The sequence below is a fragment of the Heterodontus francisci genome, chromosome 15, assembly GCF_036365525.1.
Source record: "Heterodontus francisci isolate sHetFra1 chromosome 15, sHetFra1.hap1, whole genome shotgun sequence".
Lineage (NCBI taxonomy): Eukaryota > Metazoa > Chordata > Chondrichthyes > Heterodontiformes > Heterodontidae > Heterodontus > Heterodontus francisci.
This window is the reverse complement of record NC_090385.1, coordinates 19,031,626-19,050,627: the sequence shown is the minus strand read 5'-3', so window position 1 is coordinate 19,050,627 and position 19,002 is coordinate 19,031,626. Positions and strand designations below refer to the sequence as shown.

The window sequence follows — 19,002 nt, the reverse complement described above, 5'->3', positions numbered from 1 at the left end:
TGTGCAATCACATCCTTCCTGTAAGGAATGTATGTAGTACTCTAGCTGTGACCTAACTAGCATTTTATACAGTTCTAGCATATATTCCATGCCTCTTCCAATAAAGTAAAGTATTCTGTATGCCTTCTTAACCACCTTTATCTACCTCCCCTGTTAGCTTCAGGGATCTGTGGACATGTACTCCAAGGGTCCCTCAGTTCCTCTATACTTCATATCCTACCATTTATTTCCTTGCCTCGTTTGCCCTCTCCAAATGCATTCCATCCCACTTTTCTGGATTGAATTCCATGTGCCACTTTTCTGCCCACCTGTCGTGTCTTACTAATTTGATTGAGTTTTTTGAGGAAGTGACGAAGATGATTGATGAAGGAAGGGCAGTGGATGTTATCTATATGGACTTTAGTAAAGCCTTTGACAAGGTCCCGCATGGCAGACTGGTACAAAAGGTGAAGTCACACGGGATCAGAGGTGAGCTGGCAAGATGGATACAGAACTGGCTCGGTCATAGACAGAGGGTATCAGTGGATGGGTGTTTTTCTGAATGGAGGGATGTGACTAGTGGTGTTCCGCAGGGATCAGTGCTGGGACCTTTGCTGTTTGCAGTATATATAAATGATTTGGAGGAAAATGTAGCTGGTCTGATTAGTAAGTTTGCGGACGACACAAAGGTTGGTGGAGTTGCGGATAATTTAGTTTAGTTTAGTTTAGAGATACAGCACTGAAACAGGCCCTTCGGCCCACCGAGTCTGTGCCGACCATCAACCACCCATTTATACTAATCCTACACTAATCCCATATTCCTACCACATCCCCACCTGTCCCTATATTTCCCTACCACCTACCTATATTAGGGGCAATTTATAAAGGCCAATTTACCTACCAACCTGATGAGGATTGTCAGAGGATACAGCAGGATACAGATCGGTTGGAAACTTGGGCGGAGAAATGGCAGATGGAGTTTAATCCGGACAAATGTGAGGTAATGCATTTTGGAAGGACTAATGCAGGTGGGAGGTATACAGTAAATGGCAGAACCCTTGGGAGTATTGACAGGCAGAGAGATCGGGGCATACAGGTCCACAGGTCACTGAAAGTGGCAACGCAGGTGGATAAGGTAGTCAAGAAGGCATTCGGCATGCTTGCCTTCATCGGTCAGGGCATAGAGTATAAAAATTGGCAAGTCATGTTGCAGCTGTACAGAACCTTAGTTAGGCCACACTTAGAATATTGCGTGCAATTCTGGTCGCCACACTACCAGAAAGACGTGGAGGCTTTGGAGAGGGTACAGAGGAGGTTTACCAGGATGTTGCCTGGTCTGGGGGGCATTAGCTATGAGGAGAGGTTGGAAAAACTCGGATTGTTTTCACTGGAACGACGGAGGTGGAGGGGCGACATGATAGAGGTTTACAAAGTTATGAGCAGCATGGACAGAGTGGATAGTCAGAAGCTTTTTCCCAGGGTGGAAGAGTCAGTTACTAGGGGACATAGGTTTAAAGTGCGAGGGGCAAAGTTTAGAGGGGATGTGCGAGGCAAGTTTTTTTACACAGAGGGTGGTGAGTGACTGGAACTTGCTGCCAGGGGAGGTGGTGGAAGCAGATACGATAGCGACGTTTAAGAGACATCTTGACAAATACATGAATAGGAAGGGAATAGAGGGATATGGGCCCCGGAAGTGCAGAAGGTTTTAGTTTAGGCAGGCATCAAGATTGGCGCAGGCTTGGAGGGCCGAATGGCCTGTTCCTGTGCTGTACTGTTCTTTGCTCTTCTTTTGTTCTGACTAGACCATTGATATCTTCCTGCAGTCTACAGCTTTCTTCTTCACTATCAGCCACATGGCCAATTTTCATATCATCTGCAAACTTCTTTATCATGCCCCCTACATTGAAATCTAAATCATTGATCTATACTACGAACAGCAAGGTACCCTGTACAGAGCCCTGCAGAACCACGGGAAATAGCCTTCGAGTCTCAAAAACACCCTTTTGCTTCCTGCCACTGCGCCAATTTTGGATCCAACTTGCCACTTTCTCTTGGATGCCGTGGGCTTTTATTTTTCTGATCCATCTGCCATGTGAGACCTTGTCGAAAGCCTTCCTAAAATCTATGTTGACTACATCAAACCTGCTACCTTCATTGACCCTCCTGGTTACCTCCTCAAAAAAATTCAATCAAGTTAGTCAGACATGACCTTCCTTTAATAAATCTATGCAGACTGTCCTTGATTAATCTGTGCTTTTCAAGATGATGAGAATACTGTCCCTCAGAATTTTTTTTTTTTGCAATAATTTGCCCACAACCAAGGTTAGGCTGACTGCCCAGTAATTACTCAGTCTTTCTCTTTTTCTCTTTCTCCCTTTCTAAACAATGGTACAACATTAGCAGTCCTCCAGTCCTTTGCCACCAGACCTGTAGGCAGAGAGGATTGGAAAATGATGGTCAGAGCCTCGACTATTTTCTCCCTTTTAGCAGTCTGAGATACATTTCATCTGGGCCTTGCAATTAATCTACTTTCAAATATGCTCAACCTCTTAATATTTCTTCCTTCATTGTTTATCCCATCAAATATTTCAAACTCTTCCTCCTTAACCACAATGTCTGCATCATTACCTCTTTATGAAAACAAATGAAATGTATTCATTAAGAATGATGCCCACATTATCCACCTCCTCTTTCCTTAATTATCCTTTTGCTGTTATGCATTTATCATTGGATTTCCCTTTATTTTACTTGCCAATACTTTTTCATGCCTTCAATTTGCTTTCCTAATTTCCTTTAATTTCACCCCAGGTTATGATCAGGTGAAGTGGGGTTTAAGGGTTCCTTGTTTGACCACAACAGATTTATTCATTTTTTTAAGTGGATATACTTGTCAATTCAGAGAGTTTTTAACTTGTTTACGCGCTGTGATTATAAAAAGAGCCAATTGGGCAGGTTTTCTCGAGTTGAACAAAGAAAGAGGTTAACTTTATTGTACTTAAACTGATCAAAAAAAAGGAAAACCACATTCTCAGTGAGAATGGTGATTAAAAACCTCTACCTACCCATAGTGCAAATTAAAAAATGAAAAGAACATCTTAATAAAATACACTTCAGCTTTCAAACACACACAAATAGGGTACAGAGTGGGGAAGGATAGATTGGTCAAATTAAAATCCAGAGAAATAGATGGGGTCTTCAGTCTGTAGAGATTGATGACTCAGCTGGCTTCAGATTGAGCTTGGTGATCCTAAGGCTTCCAGTTTGAAGAGGTGAACGCTGATTCAGTGGTTTTCCAGGAGACAGCAGTGTGACTGAATTCCTTCAAGGGAGATCTCTGTTCTTTCCAAAAGGTTCGCCACCCACAATAGCTCCCCCTTCGGCTTAGTGAAGCGCAGGGAACATAAATCGGTAAACAGACTAATACAGTCAAACACGGATCAATTAAACCACAACACTACAGTCTGCAGCAGAAAATATGCCTCAGTGCTCATGGTCAGCAGAGAGTTCAAAGCTCGCAAGGTTTGTGTGGTTTGTCTCCGGTTTAATATTCCGGTTTCCAGCCAGTGCATTTAAAAAAAAAATCATCCTTCGACCTAATACATTTTCGTGACACCCCAGCATTTTCTATACTCTTCTAGTCTTTCTGCAGTATTCAGCACTCCATATCTGACACACACTTTTTTCTTTTTTTGCTTTATCCTACCCTTTATGCTACTTGACACCCAAAGGGCTCGAGTTCAGACCCCCACCCTTTTTCTTTGTGGGAACATATTTGTTCTGAACCCTCTTTAGCTCCTCCTTGAATGCCTCCCACTGCTCTGACACTGATTTTGCCTTCAAGTAGCTGTTGCCAGTCCACTTTTGCTGAATCACAGCTCTGCTTAGTAAAATTGAAGACATATTGGAACCACTGGTATGGAAGGTGGCATCGTCAGAACACATGCAAGAGTCTAAGAAACGGGAAAAATGGAATAAAGTCCCTACAGGAAGCTGGGTGGGAGGAAGTGTAATTGGTAGCTGAGGGAGTATGTGGGCTTATAGTAGATATTGGTTGATAGCCCATCCCTGGAGATGGAGAGATTGAGGAAGGGAAGAGAAGAATTGACAATGAAGATGAGGTGGGGGGAGTTAGGAATTGGAAGCAAAGTTGTTGACATTTTCCAGTTTGGGGCAAGAACAGCACTGATGGTATCATCAATGTACTGGAAAAAGAGGCGAGGTAATGGGACCCGAGTCAGACTGGAACAAAGAATGTTCCATATATCTCATGAAAAGACAGGAATACTAGGACCCATATGGGTTCTCATAGCAACACTTTTAATTTGGAGGAAGTGAGTGGGGTTGGAGGTGTAAAGGGACTGGTTGTCTATGGTGAAAGGGAAACTGGAAGTTATTAAAGTTGCAGAGTGCTTCGGAAGAGTCGATGCTGGTTGGGGGAGACTGAAAAAGGGGAGAAGAAAGAGTCTATAGGAAGAGATCAGTTCAGTGGGTAAGAGCAGGCTGAAATGATGGGTCTGCCAGGGCCATCCTGTTTGTGGATCTTGGGAAGAAGGTAGAAGTGGGCTGCTCAGGTTGGGGGAACCAAGAAGTTGGAGGTCATGAAAGGAAGATCTCCAGAGGAGATTAGGTCAGTGACAGTCTGGGAAACAATGACTTGATGTTCGATGGTGGGATCATAGTCCAGTGGGAGGTAGAATGAGGCAATGATGAATTGGTGTTCAGCCTCCGCAAGGTAAAGGTCTGTTCGCCAAATAATAGCACTTATAATAATAATGCTTTTTTTGTTTCAAAAGTTTCAGTAATTTTGATTTTTGAATTTTAATTGACTTGTTCCTGTGCTTAGCTGAGTTTTTACCTGTGGAAGTTTCTGCTAGTATTAGATAGAACTTGTCCTGGATGAAGAGTTAGCTCATTCGTGTTTGTTGTGCCTTGATATAAAAATATCATTTTTGGCTGTATGTAATTATTTAGCTGCACACAGGGAGAAATTTGAGATCCATTGAGTGCAGCAGCAATCCTCTGGCCTGAAGCCCTACTGGCTACAGTTCAATGCCTTTTTATTTTGTATTTCTGGTGTTGTAAGGAAATGGTTAATCAGACTGTTTGTTTGAGATCTGTTATTGTTTTCTCTTTGTATTGTAATAACCATAACCTTTAGCTTTTGCCTTTTAAGTGTTGAGTATAAATCAATTTTAGACTTGGTGACCACTAAATTTTTGAGTTCAGACTGACCTTAAAGCAATGGTGAGTTTAGGCAATAAACCTTATCAAAAGACATTATATACAGGCAGAGAAGCTTCTTTTATTCATTCATTGGAAGGTCGTCTTGAAGCAAAGCACCTTCCTGAAAAAGAAAGAAAAACAATGTGCTGGAAATACTCAGCAGGTCAGGCAGCATCCGTGAAAAGAAATAATTAACCTTTAAGGTCTGTGACTTTTCATCAGAACTGGCAAAGGTTAGAGAGGTAATAGGCTTTGAGCAAGTGAAAGGGGGGGGGGAAGAGGGTAAGAACAAAAGGGAAGGTGTATGATGGGGCAGAGGGCAGGAGAGATTAAATGACTGAAATGCCACTGAACAAAGGCAAAGTGAGTGCTAATAGTTGTAGTCAAAGACAAAGCATTAGTCCAGAGAGAGTGTTAATGGCAGAATATTGAACAGCTCTGTCTGAAAGCAAAAACATGAAAAACAAGTTTAAGACAGGCGCATGGTTTACATGAAATAAAATAGAAAAATAAAAAAAGCAGTCATGCTCTGAAATTGTTTTTATTTCCGATTTCCAGCATCAGCAATATTTTGCTTTGATTTTACCTGAAAAAGAAAACTGGGGAGTTGAACCAGTCCATGTGGACAGAAATTATTAAAACTCAAGTTTTTAATAGGGGACAAGTTCAGTAAAATTATAAAGGTGTAATACTTTAGGCAATGCATAAATGCATGGTTTATCATGTCGAGGGGGTGAAAAGAAGTATAAAAAGTGGCTTTAGGAGCAGATGCTTTATAATTCAATCGTTCTGATCAACCTGTAAAACTGAAGTCGGAGGTATAATATGTTCAAAATCTCTGGCTGAAACTTGTAAAGTTTTGTTGGAGTTCTGTTGTTAAGTATACTTTAATTGTATGCTTAATTTTTTGACATCTGACGTTTAATATTGCGAACCCTACTATTTTGAAAAGTAAATGGGTGGGGAGAGGCTCGCATTGAGCATAAACAACCTTAGACCTGTTGGGCTGAATGGCCTGTTCCTGTGCTACAAATTCTGTTAAATTATAAGTAAGAACACCTATCCTCCAACACTGATCATTGTATTTAATTGCATCTGCTTTGACAATACAGATCTTTTAATCTTCCATTGAACTGAAACATATTTACATAATGGACCATAGAGTCATAGTCGTACAGCATAGAAACAGGCCCTTCGGCCCACCGCGTCCATGCCGACCATAATGCTTATCTGTACTAATCCCAGCTGTCTGCATTAATTCCATATCCCTCTATGCCTTGCTCATTCAAGTACCTGTCCAGATGCCTCTTAAATGTTGCTACTGTTCCTGCCTCCACCACCTCCTCTGGCAGCTCATTCCAGATACCCACTATTCTTTGTGTGAAAAATTTACCTCTTTGATCCCCTTTAAATCTCCTCCCTCTCACCTTAAATCTATGCCCTCTGGTTTTAGTCACCCCTGCCATGGGAAACAGACTCTGGCTATCTACCCTCTCTATGCCTCTCATAATTTTATATACCTCTATCATGTCCCCTCTCTGCCTCCTTTGCTCCAGGGAAAACAGACCCAGCCTATCCAATCTCTCTTTATAATTCAAGCCCTCCAAACCAGGCAACATCCTTGTGAATCTTTTCTGCACCCTCTCTAGCCAAATCACATCTTTCCTGTAGTGCAGCGACCAGAACTGCACACAGTACTCCAAATGCAACCTAACCAACGTTATGTACAACTGTAACATGACGTCACAACTCATGTGCTCAATGCCTCGGCCGATGAAGGCAAGCATGCCATACGTCTTCTTTGCCACCCTGTCTACCTGTGTTGTCACTTTCAGGGAACTATGTACTTGCACCCCAAGGTCTCTCTGCTCAAGAACATGCCCCAGGGCCCTGCCATTCACTGTATATGTCCTGCCCTGGTTTAACTTCCCAAAATGCATCACTTCACACTTGTCTGCGTTAAATTCCATTTGTCAATCCCTAGCCCACTTTCCCAGTTGATCTATATCCTGTTGTAAGCTTAGACAACCTTCTTCACTGCCCACCATACCACCAATTTTGGTGTCATCTGCAAACTTACTAATCATGCTCCCTACATTCACACCCAAGTCATTAATATATATGACAAACAACAGAGGGCCCAGCACCAATCCCTGCGGCACACCACTGGTCACCGGCCTCCAATCTGAAAAACAACCCTGCACTACCACCCTCTGCTTCCTATCACCAAGCCAATTTTGTATCCAATTTGCGCTTTCACCCTGGATCCCATGTGTTCGAACCTTTTGGACCAGCCTACCATGCAGGATCTTGTCAAAGGCCTTGCTAAAGTCCATGCAGACAACATCCGTCGCCCTGCCCTCGTCAATCCTCTTGGTCACCTCCTCGAAAAACTCCATCAAATTCGTGAGACATGATTTCCCATGCACAAAACCATGCTGACTATCCCTAATCAGACCATGCCTTTCCAAATGCATATAAATCCTGTCTCTCAGAATCCCTTCCAATAACTTTCTCACCACTGGTGTAAGGCTCACCAGTGTGTAATTCCTTGGCTTATCCCTGTTGCCCTTCTTAAATAAAGGCACAACATTAGCTATCCTCCTGTCTTCTGGTACCTCACCCGTGGCTAACAATGATACAAAAATCTCTGCCAGGGCTCCAGCAATCTCCTCCCTTGCTTCCCATAGCATCCCAGGATACACCTGGTCAGGCCCTGGGGATTTATCCACCTTAATGCGCTTCAAAACCTCCAACACCACCTCCTTTTGTAAAGTTGATATGCTCCAGGATATTGCTGTTCCGTCCCTTGAACTCACTAGCTTCCATGACTTTCTCCACAGTAAATACTGAAGAGAAATATCCATTTTAAGACCTTGCCCATTTCCCGCGGCTCCACATAGATTGCCACACTGATCCTTAAGGGGACCTACACTCACCCTAGCTACCCTTTTACTCTTAATATACTTATAGAATCTTTTAGGATTCTCCTTTATCTTATCTGCCAGGGAAATCTCATGGCCCCTTTTCGTCCCCCCAATTTTCCTTCTTAAGTGTACTCCTACATTCTCTATACTCTTCGAGGGACTCGCTTGATCCCAGCTGCCTATACCTGGCATATGCCTCCTCCTATGTCCTGACCAGACCCTCAATATCCCTCGTCAACCAAGGTTCTCTAAACTTGCCAGCCTTGCCCTTCCATCTAACAGGAACATGCCGGCCCTGTACTCTTCCTATCTCACTTTTAAAAGCCTCCCACTTGCCAGACGTCCCTTTACCTGCAAACAGCCTCTCCTATTTAACTTTTGAGATTTCCAGTCTGATGCCTTCAAAATTACCCTTCCCCCAATTTTTTTCCATAACTCTCTTGAAGCTAATAGAGTTATGGTCATTGGTCCCAAAGTGCTCCCCCACTGATACATCAACCACCTGCCCAGCCCCATTTCCGAAGAGGAGGTCGAGTGTAGCCCCTTCTCTAGTAGGGCCATCCACATACTGCTTCAGCAAACTATCCTGGACACACTTAAATTCTTCCCCATCTGATCCCTTAGCACTAATTCAGTCCCAGTCAATGTTAGGGAAGTTAAAATCACCTACTATTACAACCCTATAATCCCTACACCACCTATCTGTGATATCCTACATATATGCTCCTCCACTTCCCTCTGACTATTGGGGGGTCTATGGTATAATCCCATCAAATTGATCACCCCTTTCTTGCTTCTAAGTTCTACCCATATGGCCTCGCTGGACATTCCCCCCAGAGAGACTACTACTTTGGGTCCCACCATGTATTTTTATTCTCTGAAGAACAAACATTGCTTACAGCTTTCATATACTGAGAAAGTCTGTTTTATTCTGAGCTCAATCTACTTATCAAGACCTTTCTGCTTAATTTACTAATCTTGCTATTCATACTCTAAGTTGCGTCCCTGGCAAGGGCAGCATTTATTCCCATCCTTAGTTGACCTGACAAAGTGATGCTTATATCTAAGAGGTGATGGAGTGATTACTGAGTGATCCAGTGGATTTAGTACATACAAACATATGAATTAGGAACAGGAGTAGGCTGCTCGAGCCTGCTCCGCCATGCAATAAGATCATGGCTGATTTGATTGTAACCTCAACTCCACATTCCCACCTACCCCCAATAACCTTTCACCCCCTTGCTTATCAAGAATCTATCTACCTCTGCCTCAAAAATATTCAAAGACTCTGCTTCCACTGCCTTTTGAGGAAGAGAGTTCCAAAGACTCATGACCCTCGGAGAGAAAACATTTCTCTTCATCTTTCTTAAATTGGCGACCCCTTATTTTTAAAGTGACCCCCAGTTCTAGATTCACCCATAAGAGGAAGCATCCTTTCCACATCCACCCTGTCAAGACCCCTCAGAATCTGACATGTTTCAATCAAGTCACCTCTTACTCTTCTAAACTCCAGCGGATACAAGCCTAGCCTGTCCAACCTTTCCTCATGAGACAACCCACCCATTCCAGGTATTAGTCTAGTAAACCTTCTCTGAACTGCTTCCAACACATCTACATCCTTCCTTAAATGAGGACACCAATACTGTACACAGTACTCCAGATGTGGTCTCACCAATGCCCTGTATATGAAGAATAACCTCCCTACTTTTGCATTCAATTCCCCTCACAATAAATAACATTCTAGCTTTCCTAATTACTTGCTGTACCTCCATACTAACCTTTTGCGATTCATGCGCTAGGACACCCAGATCCCTCTGCATCTCAGAGCTCTGCAGGCTCTCCCCATTTAGATAATATGCTTTTTTATTCTTCCTGCTAAAATGGGCAGTTTCACATTTTCCCACGTTATACTCCATTAGCCAGATTTTTGCCCACTCACTTAACCTATCTATGTCCCTTTTGAAGCCTCCTTATGTCCTCTTCACAACTTGCTTTCCTACCTAGATTTGTGTCATCAGCAAATTTAGCAACCATACCTTTTGGTCCCTTCATCCAAGTAATTTATATAAATTGTAAAAAAATTGAGACCCCAGCACTGATCCCTGTGACACATCACTCATTTCATCTTGCCAACCAGAAAATGACCCATTTATGCCTACTCTCTGTTTCCTGCTAGCTAGCTAATCTTCTGTCCATGCCAATATGTTACCCCCTTGCACCATGAGCTTTTATTTTCCGCAATAACTTTTGATGTGGCAACTTATCAAAATGCCTTCTGGAAATCTAAGTACGGTACATCCACTGGTTCCCCTTTATCCACAGCACATGTTACTTCTTCAAAGAACTCCAATAAATTGGTTAAACATGATTTCCCTTTCACAAAGCCATGTTGACTCTGCCTGATTACCTTGAATTTTTCTCAGTGCCCTGCTATAACGTCTTTAATAATAGCTTCTAACATTTTCCCTAAGACAGATGTTAAGCTAACTGGCCTGTAGTTTCCTGCTTTCTGTCTCCGTCCCTTTTTGAATAAAGGAGTTACATTGGCTATTTTCCAATTTAATAGAAACTACCCCCAATCTAGGGAAAATGGCTTTTGGGACCTAGGTTTGAACCCAGTACTCGCTGATAGAAAGAGGAGGAGGCCATTCAGCCCCTCAAGCTGCTTCAGCCATTCAATTAGAACATGGATAATCTATATCTTAACTCATCTACCGCACCCCCCCCCCCCCCTCCCCACCCCACTGGTTCCTTAACTCTTAAAACCCTTGCTGAGAAAACATCTATTGAGCTCAGTTTTGAAATTTTCAGTTGACCCCCAATGGCAACAGCTTTTTGGGAGAGAGATCCAAATTTCCCCTACCCTTTGTCACCAGAAGAGGCCATTCTGCCCACTGGGTCCGTGCTGGCTCTCTACGGATCTACTCAGTCAGTCCCACTCCCCCACTCGTAGCCTTGCAAGTCTATTTCCTTCAAGTGGCCGTTCAGTTTTCTCTTGAAGTCATTGATTTCCCACAAGGGTGATGAAAGCAGAGACAGCAAGTTCCAGGTCATTGCTACCTGCAGAATAAAAAAGTTCTTCCTCGTATTTCCTCTGTATCGCTTGCCCAAAACCTTCAATCTGTGCCCCCTAGTCCCTGTACGATCAGCTAATAAGAACAGTTTTTCTTTGCCTACCTTATCTAAACCTATCATACAGAAGGTCAGAGGGACCTTAGTGCACTTGTCCATAGATCACTGAAGGCAGCAGCACAGGTAGATAAGGTGGTTTGGAAGGCATATGGGATACTTGCCTTTATTAGCCGAGGCATAGAATATAAGAGCAGAGAAGTTATGATGGAGCTGTATAAAACGCTAGGTAGGCCACAGCTGGAGTACTGTGTACAGTTCTGGTCGCCATACTATAGGAAGGATGTGATTGCACTGGAGAGAGTGCAGACGAGATTCACCAGAATGTTGCCTGGGCTGGAGAATTTCAGATTGAAGAGAGACTGGATAGTCAAGGGTTGTTTTCCTTAGAGCAGAAATCTTTGAAGATGGCAGGACATCGAGAGCATGGTTAGTAAAGCATGTGGGATTTTGGGTTTCATATAAAGAGGCATTAAGTTCAAAAGTAGGGAAGTTATACTGAACCTTGATAAAGCTCTGGTTAGGCCACAACTTGAGTAGGGGGGACCTGATTGAGGTATACAAAGTTATGAGGGGCATAAATTGGGTAGATAGGAAGAAACTTTTTCCCTTAGCAGAGGTGTCAATACCCAGGGGGCATAGATTGAAGGGGCAGGAGGTTTAGAGGGGATTTGAGGAAAAAAAATTTCACCATCCTCCAGTCTGAAAAACAGCTATTTACGCCATTTTACCACAACTTGCTGTTTTCTGTCCTTAAACAAATTTTTTTAATCCAAGTTGACACTGACCCTCCTATTCCATGAGCCTCAATTTTGTTAACCAGCCTCTTATGTGATACTTTGCAAATATTTTCTTAAAATCAATTTAGACAATATCCATTGAATTTCCTTCATCAACTTTCTCTGTTACTTCATCAAAAATTGCAATCAGATTTGTCAAGCACGATCTGCCTTTTACAAATCCATGCTGGCTATCCTTAATTAACTAAAACCGCTCCAAATGCCTGTTAGTTCATTTTCCCTGATTGTTTCTTTTTATTCTTTCATGGGACATGGGCATCACTGGCAAGGCCAGCATTTGTTGCCGATCCCTAATTGCCGTCCAGAAGGTTGTGGTGAGTTGCTGCCTTGAACTGCTGCAGCCCATTTGGTGTAGGTACACCACAGTGCTGTTAGGGAGGGAGTTGCAGGATTTTGATCTGGTGACAGTGAAGGAATGGCGATATATTCCAAGTCAGGATGGCGTATGGCTTGGAGGGGAACTTGCAGGTGGCGGTGTCCCCGTGCATCTGCTGCCCTTGTCCTTCTAGTTGGTAGAGGTCACAGGTTTGAAAGGTGCTGTCAAAGGAGCCTTGGTGAGTTGCTGCAGTGCATCTTGTATATGGTACACACTGCTGCCACGGTGCATCGGTGAATGTTTAAGGTGGAGGAATGGGGTGCCAATCTAGCAGACTGCTTTGTCCTGGATTGTGTTGAGCTTCTTGAGTGTTGTTTGAGCTGCACTCATCCAGGCAAGTGGAGAGTATTCCATCACACTCCTGACTTGTGCCTGATAGATAGTGGACAGGCTTTGAGGAGTCAGGAGGTGAGTTACTCACCTCAGAATTTCCAACCTCTGACTTGCTCTTGTAGCCACAGTATTTACATGGCTGGTCCAGTTCAGTTTCTGGCTAATGGTAGGACGTTGATAATGGGGGATTCAGTGATGGTAATGCCATTGAATGTCGAGGGGAGATGGTTAGATCCTCTCTTGTTGGAGATGGTCGTTGCCTGACACTGTGGCATGAATATTACTTGCCACTTATCAGCCCAAACCTGAATGTTGTCCAGGCCTCACTAAATATGGACACAGACTGCTTCAGTATCTGAGGAGTTGTGAATGATGCTGAATATTGTGCAAACATCCCCACTTCTAACCTTATGATGGAGGGTAGGTCATTGATGAAGCAGCGGAAGAAGGTTAGGCCTAGGACACTACCCTGAGAAACTCTTAGTGATGTCCTGGAGCTGAGATGATTGGCTTCCAACAACCAAACCATCTTCCTTTGTGCTAGGTATGACTCCAAACAGTGGACAGTTTTCCCCCTGATTCCCATTGACTTGAATTTTGCCAGAGCTTCTTGATGTCACACTCCATCAAATGCTGCCCTGATGTCAAGGACAATCATTCTCACCTTCCCTCTTGAGTTCAGCTCTTTTGTCCGTGTTTGGACCAAGGCTGTAAGGAGGTCAGGAGCTGAGTGGCCCTGGTGGAACCCAAACTGAGCATCAATGAGCAGCTTAGAATCATGGAAAGTTTCTGGCACAAAAAGAAGCCCATTAGGTCTGCACCAGCCGGAAAAAAAAAGCCTTCCAGCATTTGGTCCGTAGCCCTGCCGGTTACGGCACTTCAGGTGCACATCCAGGCACCTTTTAAATGAGATGACATTTTCTGCCCCTCACTCCCTTTCAGGCAGTGAGGTCCAGACCCCCACCACCCTCTAGATGAAAAAATTCTTCCTCATTTCCCCTCGCCGCCCCCCCCCCCCCCCTCTAATCCTTCTACCAATTACTTCAAATCTATGCCCCCTAGTCACTGACCTCTCTGCTAAGGTAAATAGGCCCTTTCCATCCACTCTATTCAGGTCCCTCACAATTTTGTACATCTCAATCAAATCTCCCCTCAGCCTCCTCTGTTCTAAGGAGAACAACTCCAGCCTATCCAGTCTTTCCTCATTAGCTGCAATTTTCCAGTGCTGGCAACATCCTTGTAAATCTCCTCCGTACCCCCTCGAGTGCAATTATATCCGTTCTGTAATGATGTGACCAGAACTACACACAGTACTCAAGTTGTGGCCTGACCAATGTTTTATACAGTTCCAGCATAACCTCCCTACTCTTGTATTCTATGCCTCAGCTAATAAAGGAAAGGATTTCATATGTCGTCTTAACCATGTTATTGACCTGTCCTGCTACCTTCAGAGATCTGTGGACATGCACTCCAAAGTCCCTAACTTCCTCTACACCTCTCAGTATTTTCCCATTTATAGTTTTTTTTTTTGTCTTGTTTGACCTCCCCAAATGCGTCAACTCACACTTCTGTGGGTTAAATTCCATTTGCCACTTTTCTGCCCACCTGACCAGTCATTGATGTCTTCCTGCAGTCTATTGCTGTCCTCCTCGTTATCAACCACACAGCCAGTTTCCTCCTCCTTAACTATAATATCTGCAAACGTCTTGATCATTTCCCTTTATATTTACATCCAAATCATTAATATATACCATAAAAAGCAGGGGACCTAGTACTGAGCCATGCAGACCCACACTGGAAACGGCCTTCCAGTCACACAAACACCCAACAACAATTTCCCTTTGTTTCCTGCCACTGAACTAATTTTTTTATCCAGCTTGCTACATACCCCTGGATCCCATGGGCTTTTTTTTTTAAACCAATCTGCCATGGGGGACCTTGTCAAAAGCTTTGCTAAAATCCATGTAGATCACATCACATCAAATCTCACCACAACAGAAGGTGGAATTTGAATTCAATTAATAAAAATCTGGAAATTAAAGCTAGTCTAATGATGGCCATGAAACCATTGTCGATTGTTGTAAAAACCCATCTGGGTCACTAATGTCTTTTAGGGAAGGAAATCTGTTGTCATTACCTGGTCTGGCCTACATATGACTCCAGAGCCACAGCAATGTGGTTGACTCTTAAATGCCCTAGCAAGCCACTCAGTTATATCTAACCACTATGAAGTCAATAAAAAGGAATGAAACCAGACGGACCACCCGGCATCGATCTAGGCACCGGAAACAACAACAGCAAATCCAACGCTGTCGACCCTTCAAAGCACTCCATACTAACATCTGGGGACTTGTGCCAAAGTTGGGGGAGCTGTCCCACAGACTAGTCAAGCAACAGCCTGACATAGTCTTGCTCACGGAATCATACCTTACAGACAATGTCCCAGACACTGCCATCACTATCCCCGGGTATGTCCTGTCCCACCGGCAGGACAGACACAGCAGAGGTGGCGGCACAGTGGTATACAGGAGGGAGGGAGTTGCCCTGGGAGTCTTCAACATTGACTCCGGACCCCATGAAGTCTCATGGCATCAGGTCAAACATGGGCAAGGAAACCTCCTGCTGATTACCACCTACCGCCCTCTCTCAGCTGATGAGTCAGTACTCCTCCATGTTGAACAGCACTTGGAGGAGGCACTGACGGTGGTAAGAGCACGGAATGTAGTCTGTGTGGGGGACTTCAATGTCCATCACCAAGAGTGGCTCGGTAGCACCACTACTGACCGAGCTGGCCGAATCCTAAAGGACGTAGCTGGGTCTGCGGCAGGTAGTGAGGGAACCAACAAGAGGCAAAAACATACTTGACCTCGACCTCACCAATCTCCCTGCCGCAGATGCATCTGTCCATGACAGTATTGGTAGGAGTGACCACTGCACAGTCCTGTGGAGACGAGGTCCCACCTTCACATTAAGGACACCATCCATCGTGTTGTGTGGCACTATCACAGTGCTAAATGGGACAGATTTCGAACAGATCTACCAATGTAAAACTGGGCATCCATGAGGCGCTGTGGGCCATCAGCAGCAGCAGAATTGTACTCAACCACAATCTGTAACTTCATGGCCCGGCATATTCCCCACTCTACCATTACCATCAAGCCAGGAGACCAACCCTGGTTCAATGAAGAGTGCAGGAGGGCATGCCAGGAGCAGCACCAGGCATGCCTCAAAATGAGGAGTCAACCTGGTGAAGCTACAAGACAGGACTATCTGAGTGCCAAACTGCGTAAGCAGCATGCAATAGACAGAGCTAAGCGATCCCATAACCAACGGATCAGATCTAAGCTCTGCAGTCCTGCCACAGCCAACCGTGAATGGTGGTGGACAATTAAACAACTAACTGGAGGAGGAAGAGACTCCACAAATATCCCCATCCTCAATGGTGGGGGAGCCCAGCACATCAGTGCGAAAGATAAGGCAGAAGCATTTTCAACAATCTTCAGCCAGAAGTGCCGAGTTGATGATCCATCTCGGCCTCCTCCTGAAGTCTCCAGCATCACAGATGCCAGACATCAGCCAATTCGATTCACTCCACATGATATCAAGAAACATGAAGGCACTGGATACTGCAAAGGCTATGGGCCCTGACAATATTCCGGCAATAGTACTGAAGACCTATGCTCCAGAACTTGCCGCGCCCCTAGCCAAGCTGTTCCAGTACAGCTACAACACTGGCATCTACCCGGCAATGTGGAAAATTGCCCAGGTATGTCCTGTACACAAAAGCAGGACAAGTTCAATCTGGCCAATTACCGCCCCATCAGTCTACTCTTAATCATCAGTAAAGTGATGGAAGGTGTCATCAACAGTGCCATCAAGCAGCACTTGCTTAGCAATAACCTGCTCAGTGACGCTCAGTTTGGGTTCCGCTAAGGCTACTCCGCTCCTGACCTCATTACAGCCTTGGTTCAAACATGGACAAAAGAGTTGAACTCGAGAGGTAAGGTGAGAGTGACTGCCCTTGACATCAAGTTGCATTTGACTGAGCATGGCATCAAGGAGCCCTAGCAAAACTGGAGTCAATGGGAATCAGGGAAAACTGTCCACTGGTTGGAGTCATACCTAGCGCAAAGGAAGATGGTTATGGTTGTTGGAGGCCAATCATCTCAGCTCCAGGACATCACTGCAGGAGTTCCTCAGGGTAGTGTCCTAGGCCCAACCATCTTCAGCTGCATCATCAATGACCTTCCTTCAATCATAAGGTCAGAAGTGGGGATGTTCGCTGAAGATTGCACAATGTTCAGCACCATTCGCAACTCCTCAGGTACTGAAGCAGTCCGTGTAGAAATGCAGCAAGACCTGGACAATGTCCAGGCTTGGGCTGATAAGTGGCAAGTAACATTCGCGCCACACAAGTGCCGGGCAATGACCATCTCCGACAAGAGAGAATCTAACCATCTCTCCTTGACCATTGCTGAATCCCCCACAATCAACATCCAAAGGGCTACCATTGACGAGAAACTGAACTGGAGTAGCCATATAAATATCGTGGCTACAAGAGCAGGTCAGAGGCTAGGAATTCTGCGGCGAGTAACTCATCTCCTGACTCCCCAAAGCTTGACAACATCTACAAGGCACAAGTCAGGAGTGTGATGGAATACTCTCCACTTGCCTGGATGGATGCAGCTCCAACAACACACAATAAGCTCGACACCATCTAGGACAAAGCAGCCCGCTTGATTGGCACCCCATCCACAAACATTCACTCCCTCTACCAATGATGCACAGTGGCAGCAGTGTGTACCATCTACAAGATGCACTGCAGCAATACGCCAAGGCTCCTTAGATAGCACCTTCCAAACCCATGACCTCTAGCAACTAGAAGGATAAAGGCAGCAAATGCATGGGAACACCACCACCTGCAAGTTCCATTCCAAGCCACACACCATCCTGACTTGGAACTATATCGCCGTTCCTTCACTGTCGCTGGAAATCCTGGAACTCCCTTCCTAACGGCACTGTGGGTGTACCTACCTCACATGGACTGTAGCGGTTCAAGAAGGCAGTTTGTCACCACCTTCTCAAGGGCAATTAGGGATGGGCAATAAATGCTGGCCTAGCCAACGACGCCCACATCTCATGAATGAATTAAAAAAAGCATCAACTGCACTAACCTCATCAATCCTCCTTGTTACTTCCTCAGAAAATTCAATCAAGTTAGTCAGACATAACCTTCCCTTAACAGATCCATGCTGACTATCCTTGATTTAATCTGTGTCTTTCTAAGTGATCGTTTATCCTGTCACTCAGAATTGATTCTAATAATTTTCCCACTACCGAGGTTAGACTGACTGGCCTGTAATTATTCAGTCTATCCCTCGCTCCCTTTTTAAACAAAAGGTACAACATTAACAGTCCTCCAATCCTCTGGCACCACACCTGTGTGGGGATTGGAAAATGATGGTCAGACCTTCGCTATTTCCTCCCTGACTTCTTTTAACAGCCTGGGGTACATTTCATCTGGCCCTGGTGATTTATCCACTTTCAAGGATGCTGATCTCCTCAATACTTCCTCTCTTCCTTTGTTTATCACATCTAATACTTCACATTCCTCCTCCTGAACTACAATATCTGCAATCCCCTCTTTTGTAAAGACAGACGCAAAGTATTCATTAAGAATCATACCAATGTCTTTCGCCTCCACACATGGGTTACCTTTTTGGTCTTTTATTGGCTCTACTCTTTCCTTCGTTATCCTCTTACTCTTTATGTATTGATAAACATCTTTGGATTCTCCTTGATTTTACTTGCCAATATTCTTTCTTGCCCTCTCCTTTTTGCTTTCCTAATTTCCTTTTTGATTTCACCCCTCCTCAGGGTTTCTGTAGTATTAAGTTCTCGGTGTCTGACATAAGCTTTCGTTTTCAACCTTATCATACCCTGTAAGCTCCTCGACATCCAGGCGCTCATGATTTGGCTGCCCAATGCTTTTTCTTTGTGGGAACGTGTTTACTCTGAACCCCCTGAATCTTCCCTTTGCCTCTCACTGCTCTGACATGGTTTTACCTTCAAGTAGCTGTTCCCAGTCCATTTTTGCTAAATCATTTCTCAGCTTTGTAAAATTGGCCTTACCCCAATTTAGAGCTTAAATTCCTGTTCTATCTCTGTCCTTTTCCATAATTATTTTAAAACTAACTGAATTATGATCACTACCACCAAGATGCTCTCCCACTGC

The 19,002-nt window shown here is 44.3% G+C and overlaps 2 protein-coding genes across 3 annotated transcripts in view; one reads left to right on the top strand and one right to left on the bottom strand.

Moving 5' to 3' along the window:
* zbtb33 (zinc finger and BTB domain containing 33) overlaps positions 1-19,002 on the bottom strand; it is a 156,223-nt gene that overhangs the window by 29,886 nt on the left and 107,335 nt on the right. Inside the window, exon 3 of one of the 2 annotated variants that reach the window (XR_010976431.1) lies at positions 5,212-5,323. The exons of the other annotated variant lie outside the window; for it this stretch is intronic. The gene's annotated coding sequence lies outside the window, so the exon portion shown is untranslated. The remainder of the gene's footprint in view (positions 1-5,211; positions 5,324-19,002) is intronic. 2 annotated transcript variants of the gene reach the window in all.
* Positions 1-19,002, top strand: part of tmem255a (transmembrane protein 255A) — a 101,596-nt gene that overhangs the window by 31,884 nt on the left and 50,710 nt on the right. The gene's annotated exons all lie outside the window — the stretch shown is intronic.